Source organism: Quercus robur, chromosome 10 (genome assembly GCF_932294415.1).
Source record: "Quercus robur chromosome 10, dhQueRobu3.1, whole genome shotgun sequence".
In the NCBI taxonomy this organism is placed as follows: Eukaryota; Viridiplantae; Streptophyta; class Magnoliopsida; order Fagales; family Fagaceae; genus Quercus; species Quercus robur.
Genome location: NC_065543.1, coordinates 147652 through 155537, shown reverse-complemented (window position 1 = coordinate 155537; position 7886 = coordinate 147652). Strand labels below are relative to the sequence as shown.

The following is a 7886-nucleotide window of genomic DNA, read 5'->3' as shown; positions in this document are numbered from 1 at the left end:
TCAGATTATGTGCCATAAAATATTTCTTCATTATGTATTCATGGTTATACGTCTAATCCATTACATATATATAGTGGAAAAATAAATAACATTTTGACATCATCTTGAGTAACATGAAAGAAATTGTTACAATTAAGGCAAGGACATCTCATTGTGCCCTCTACCCTGGTCCCTGGACATGTAAATGTAATATGTAGGAGCTCATCAACACCTTTTTCATACTCTAATAATTGTTTAATAACAAGCTGAACCCAACTTTAATCAATTAACATATGCTTTCCACAAATAACATATTTTAATCACTCAAAAACTATAAGAATTTTTTTTTCTTGATAAGTTTATTAAAAAATTTGAGAAAGGATCATTGTGGAATACTAAATACAAAAGCTTTAGTAAAAAATTATCAACCATTATTAGAAAACTAAAATATGTGAAAACATTATATAAGATTTAGTGGGTATAAGGGCAGACAGGTGTAGCATTTAAGGGTTTACGGTCAGGGACGTAGCTATGCTTGGACCAGGGGAGGCAATGGTCCCCCCGGCGCAATGAGAAAAAGCAAAATATAAAATATATAAAGTTTGGATTTGAATTTTCATGCTCCATTTTTGTTCAATACTTCCATACTTTCACAAAAAAATACACTTTCTTTATTCAAATTTTCATTAAATTTTGATTCTTTTTGTGAGTTTCTATCTGGATTTCAAATGATTTATGAAATTTATCTTAAAGAATTAGCATAGGATCATTGTAGCTTGAGTGTTTGATGAAGTTCTCCAAAGAAGTTTAGGATTAAAAAAACACACGCAAACATATATTCTTTTATAAGTAGCTTGGATAAAAAAACATGGTTGTTTTTGGGTTAATCTAGAGCTACAATATGCAGTTTTAGGCTATAACAAATTTTTTAAGCATTTGGGTTTGAGTGTATCTCGCCCCCCTCACTCAAAATCCTAGCTCCTTCCCTATTTAGGGTTTGAGGTTTAGGGTTTAAAGAATTTAGGGTTAAGAATGAGAAACCCTCCCCCCCCCCCCCCCCCCCCCCCCCACACACACACACACACACACACACATTCTTTTCATAGAGTATGTGATCAAAGAAGTTTCATTATTTACTATAGTGATGAAATTAAGTAATAAGAGTTACTGAACCTGTCTTTAAAAAAAATTTAGCTTTATTTCTATAACAAAAAAAAAGTAGTACATCTAGAACACTAATTAATGACTCAAAACTGGTAAAAGTCTTAATGCTAATATTAATAAACAATCCTATCCAAAAATAATGATAATAATAATAATAAACAATACCTAACACTGCTATCACGAATAACAATGGAAGGTATTTTATGAGATCAACTCTTAAGATATTTTCTCCAATACCAACAAGGTATCTCAATAAGATATTTTCTCCAATATTGAATAGGGTAAAATTAGGGATGACAGATCCATTTAAATAAACTTGACGGTGCTAGATCAATGGGTTGATAGTGGACGGATCCAAAATGCATGGACACATAGTGGACGGATCTAAAGGCCACGTGGCATCCACCTGGTTTTAGTGATCTCCAAGGAATCCTAAATGGAAATAACTTGCGTCTCACGATTAACCCTAACCTATAGAGTCCCAATACGAATAGAATCCTAACATAAGGAGGATCTCATAATATCCGCCCATTAATGATGATCTTCTCCATAAGGAAACGCCTTACTACACAAGAAACGAAGGTCGGTTCTACACTACTATAAAAACCCAAAGGCCCTTAGAAAACAAGGTACGCACAGTTTCTCTAAAGCTCATACTCTCTAGCATTGTTGGAGCTCTCTTCTGACTTAACCTTCGGAGGGTCTTTGGCCGATACCCCACCGGTGCCCTTTAATTGATTCTTCTCTTTTGTTCTTCAGGTGCACCCATTGACGCATGTGTGGACAATCAACTCACTGATGATTTTTGTGCATCATCAAATACCAACAAGGTATCTCAAGAAGGTCTCGTAAGACCTCTCATTCACAATATGTGGCATTAGTATTCCGTTTTATGTTTCATCAACCATAGTTTGCTACATATCTGTATTATTCCTTATAAAGTAGTAATTAACGTTTAAAATTGAAAAAAAAAAAATTAAAGCATTTGTTATACTACAATTGGTGGAAAATAAAGTGTAAACACTAGTCCACTCTTAGTGTTCTACTAATCGAAAAAATTATACGGGAGTGCAATAATGTCATACTCTCTACTCTCATCTAAATAGTATATCTCACCATGAAATTTAACTAGTGGGAGTGTGGGACTCACTATTTATATGAAAAGAGGAAATACGACATTATTTATATTTATTAAAATTTTTATAAAGCAACCAAAGTTTGATATGGACAAAAGACACTCAACAAATTATAATTTGTGCATCACAAACTGAAACACATAATACAAGTTTATATCCTTGATTCCATGAGTTCCTATTTTCCTTGATAAGCATGTTGACAGATAAATAAATAAATAAAAACTGGTAGTGACAACTAAAAATATAATTAAGTGGCTGGATCTGTACTGTGTAACAAGAGAGTATTCGTAAATATACATTGTTAATGTTTATGGTACATGAAGAAAATATAGAAGTTAATTAATAATTTGTAGAAAATCATAAGATCTTTAAATCCCGCACTACATATTCCAAAAAGAGGAGAATTAAAAATATTCAGTTTTCCCTCCATTTTCATTTTATTTTTTCAATTTTAAAAAACCTGAAATAATGAAAATAAACTATAACTAGGCGTGAGTTTGGATAGGAACGCGTTTGAGTTGCGTCTGGCGTTTGCGTTTTTTGGCTGGGTCCTATACACTGTTTACGGGACTCATAAGTACGGGAAAACATAAATCTAACTTTAAAATTGGATTTCACGGTACTATTTATACTTTTAAAAATTATTTTGCTACAATGTTTTCAGCAAAAAGTTTTTAATTTTCAGTAATAAACCGTATCCAAACATAGGTCCAAAAGTGCCCTTGTCCATAGCCATAGCCAGAGGGAAAGCTAGAAGGATTAGTTCTACTGGCGTTAGGGGCAAAAGGGATGGTTCCTTGGGCAGAAATATCAGCAAGAAAGGTAGAAGAAGAAGAGGGTAACCCAGCTATAGTCTTCTCCTTCATACGAGCGCACAGAACTTTGTGGAACACCTTCAATGATTCATTCATTTGTTGTAACTCTTGAAAGTTAAGCTCTCCTTAGAAGGAACCTCCCACCAACCCCTATTTTCTCTTGCCTTTTTCAGTTTCTGAAGTGCATTTTCTCGCTCTTTCTCAGCCTCGAGTTGCCTGAGAAGCTCATCGCATTGTTGGTTGAGCTCATTGATTCTCACCCTCCAATATTGAGCCTCCAAAGGATGGGTACTACTATCCTCTTGGGCTTGTGGAGGGTTTTGTTTTAGGAAGCGGTTGGCCACAGACTCAACTGAGGGATGACCAAATGAAAAGGACTTTCCAACTGGTAAGAAAACTACCACACCAACCTCAGCACCACATAGAGTCACCAACTCACTAGCTTTTTTGTTGATACCAGTCCAGACCTACGTTTTGAGAAAGTAACAAGACGATCAACTTCTTTGTCTATTTTCTTCATCTCAATCTTTTGTTTTCCCTTGGTCTTTTTGCTCTCCATAGCTAGAAAAATAGAGAAAAGAGATGATGGTCTTTTAATTTCTTGTTTGGCTTGAACAGATGGCTGTCTTGTTTTAGTAGTGATGCATATAAAGAAGTGGAAAGCTTAGGTAATTAAATGATTTGGATTATCATTATCAAAAAAAAAAAAAGATTTGGATTATCCCAAAAAAAAAAAAAGGTAATTAAATGATTGTATGCCATATTATTTTCTCTTTGAGTTGTCTATTTCTATGGACTACCCTCTTAATTTTGAATAGTGAATTTCATTGATGGCACTATTAATTTTCTTTTTAACATGCCAGTTATTGATTGTGTTTCATCTATATTCCCCATAAAAAATAAAGCATTTTTATGTACTCACAGTTCAAGAAGTTATTATAGGTATCTAATTCCCTAATTAACAATTTCTGTTTCATATTAATTATCTATAACCTTCTTATAGGTACTTTAAGATGCATCTCTACTAGTCAAGAGCTTTGTAACTTAATTGTCACATTTTCATGTACAAAGTGTTTGGAGATTTAGGAGGAAAAAATGTTCGAACTACAGGATTAGCAGCATATTGTAATTATCTTTTAAAAAAAATACTAAATCTATTATAAATTTTACTACAAAAAACTTACAAACTGATATGGAAGAGAATGTGATTGGTAGTACTTCAATAACTATAAGATAATAAACGAGTATTTGAAATTGCTTATTTTGATTCTTGACACAATACTTTGTAAGATCTATTTAATAAAATTTGTAATATTTCTAACATCATTCAATTTTTTGAGCATTCTAAAAGTGGAAGGGAAAATGTATAACTCATTTATAAAAATATTGCTTAGTTTCCCATTTGGGGGCCTTTATCCATTAGAGACCCTAGGACATGGCCTAGGCCTAGGGTCGGCTCTAGATACAACTGTATCACGGTCATTAATTAGGGTATTGGGCTTAAAGAGTTAGATATTAAGAGAGCTTTAGACTCCCTTGTCGATAGGAAAAAAAAAAGTGTTGGGCTTGTTTTGCTACCACGTATACAATATACTTTATACTACCCTTTAATAACTACCAATATAATATTGGGACAATCAAAAACATGTATTAATTAGCATAAAGTACTGAAAGTTCAAATATGTGTATAAACACCTTTGAACGTTTAGACCTCCAATTTACAAATTAACCAATTCAAGCTTTATGTCAAACAACTAGTGTGCGGAAAATGAACATAAGCTATAAACAGAATTGGAAATCAATCTAAGCCAATTATAAATCACATCCACAGCAGAAAATAAAAGGCAAAGATAAAGGGAAGAGAGATGCAAACACAAGGACAACACACGATGTGTTATCGAAGAGGAAACCGAAGCCCTCGATGTAAAACCTCTCCGCCGCCCTCCAAGCGGTCAATAATCCACTAGAAAATATAGTTGGGATACATGAACAGCAATAGACCCTCCAAGCTTAATCTACTCGATGTACCTAAGCCCTCAAAGCTTCTTGCTCCAATGAGGTTGCGCCAAACCTTTTTCTTTTCTAGCTTACCGGATTCCGCTACTAGACCATAGCATCCGCCATCCTTGGCATCTTCCAATGCTTCCCAAAGTTCCAAAAACACTCAACACTCTAAATGGGTGTGGGTAGTGTTTGGATAGAAATCTCCTCTCAATAGGTATGACAATGAGAGAAGGAATGAGAAGAGACTACAAAGATTTCTCTCTAAGAATGAATAGCTCTCTCTAATAAGGTGGGTGTTTTGAAGAAACCACTCTTAGGGTTTTTCTCTCTGAAAATGGCCACACATATTTTGTGGGAATGAGGGGTATTTATACTGGTGTAAGAATGGAATGCGAAGAGTCAGTTTTTCCAAAACAGGGTTAGCTGGCAACTTGACCTCGTGACTTGACTGAGTCGCGAGTTCAAGCCGCGAGATAGCTGAATGGTCAGTCTGGATTTTTGTTCTGTAGTGCTCCAGCTGGCATGACTGTTCAGCTCCCCTGCATGCTCTGCACGTGTGCAACTTTTGGCGGCTTGCAAGCCGCGAGCCTCCCGCGAGTCCTAGCCGCGAGTCTCTGCTTCACTGCACTGTCTTGAGTATTTCTTCACACTCTCTCACACACTACCCTTACATGATTTCCACCTAAATACAAGGTTTCTAAGTGCTATATTACAAGCAAATTTGTCATGGAATAAAGCCAACACATGGTTGATTAAATTCAACCTTACAAGTACACACACACACACACAAAATACTCATGAAAGCCCTTTTTATGAGGGTGAAGTTCTTTCATAGTGAGGGAGGAGGAAGTAGGCCACCAACACAAGAAAATTATAAATTACTCTAGGAGTATAATAAATGTGTAATCTCTTACATAATTGTAGGTCTCACTAATTAAACTCAAGGTGAGACCTGTTATTTATGTGAGAGTATAATAAATGTTGTACCCTCACTTCTCACATTACTAGTGGATCCCTTCATAAATTTAATTAGTAAAACATACAATTATATGGGAGAGTACACATTGATCATAGTCCTTGAATATTCTATAATTACCCCACCAACACTAAGGAAACAATGGGCTGCTAGTTAAACCACAGTAAAAGCATTGTTGAACAAGGTAGATGAGGAAAAATGAAATTAACTGCCAATCATTGAATAAGAAAAGTTGTTGAAAAGAATGTATCAATATCCTCTAGAGTTTCTAGGATACGCTACAATGTGAAAATCTTTAAGGGTCTATTTGGTTGGAGTGAGAACTAAAGGAATAGAAAATGAGAGAGAGAGAATGGGAAAAATGTGTGTTTGGTTGGGAGTGGAAAGGGGTAGAGAAAATGGTGCGGTCCAACAGTTTTCTTTTCAAGCCCACCAAAACTTAATCTTCCTGGGGAAAAAACATGAGGGAAAATGGGGAGTTGGGTTTTCGGACGAAATTGCCCGTCCAACGTTCAAATTTTTATTAAATCTTCTTCTTCTTCTTCTTTTTTTTTTTTTTTTTTTTTTTTTTTTTTTTTTTGTATTTTTCCTCTTTGCTATTTCGTCTTTTCATAATTTATCATTTCTTTTTTCTTTTTTTATGTGCACATCCTTTTTTTTTTTTTTTTGTATTTTTTGATATTATCATTCTTTTCGTTTTTCCTTTTCTTTTTTGGTGCTCATCCTTTCTTTTCTCAACAATTTTTTTTTTTTTTTGGAGAAAAAAGTTTCGGGTTCTTTGAACTTCTTGTGCTCCTTTTTTATTTATTACTGAATATTATTTATTTAAAATGAAGTGTTCATTCATACACAATTTTTTAATAGAAATTTAACGTATTATTTTTTGTTTTATCTAATTGGGACACGATAGTAAATTTATACAAATTCCTTTTAACTAAACATAAAAGTTTTTCATCCCTCCATTTTTTCATGTTCCCAACCAAACACCATGAAAGAAAATTAAAATCTCTTCTACCCTCCAACTTTTCTATCACCTTCTAATTTTCTATCCTCTCACTTTTCCACCCTCTAATCAAACGGACCCTAAATCCCAACATTTCCTTTATAATAAAGGGGGAAGATTTTGGTGCATGAACATACCACCCGTCCCCACCCTCCTCCACCCATGGCCAGTAGCCGGAGTTATATTCTGATTCCAGGGGTGTAAAAACTAATTTTATCACTTTGATTTTAAACCAAACAACATTTTTAAGATATAAAAAAGATTCAAAGAGATTGTCACAGCATTTTACTTACAACATCCGCACGTTTGTGCAAATTTGAAGGTTGCAAGTGCCATCGTTGACCTTGTGGCCTTGATGCCTTGTCTTTAAGAATGGCCCTGTGGTAGTACATAACCTGTCCTCGTAGTAATTGTATCCTGTTGTACATAATTGCAATTGCTCTTTGCCCATCCCTCTCTTCTCAACAATTCTCAACATGATTAATTTTTGATAAACATTCACAGCATCTTGAGGGGACTATTACAAGAAGGGAGACTATTAGAACTATTACAAGTGAGGGAGACTGTTAGAAGTGTCAAGAGCTGCCATTGTTGCAACATATGTACAATAAGATTGAGATTTGCCAGATTTGGGGTATTGCACCGAGTGCATTACTTCTCAATGACTGAGATTGAGAATTAAGAAAGCACTTTCAATCTTAGACTTTGAAGTTTGAATACAAAAATTTAAGAAAACTTAAAAAGTTGGGGAAGTAAAAAAATTTGTGAGACGTATAAGTAGGCATTGCACCCGGTGGGTAATGTATCAA

General features: G+C 34.6%; 1 pseudogene; it reads right to left on the bottom strand.

Annotated features, from left to right (window-relative positions):
- Nucleotides 1–2953: 2953 nt before the first annotated feature.
- On the bottom strand, nucleotides 2954–3653 carry LOC126702723 (agamous-like MADS-box protein AGL61; annotated as a pseudogene).
- Nucleotides 3654–7886: the final 4233 nt, after the last annotated feature.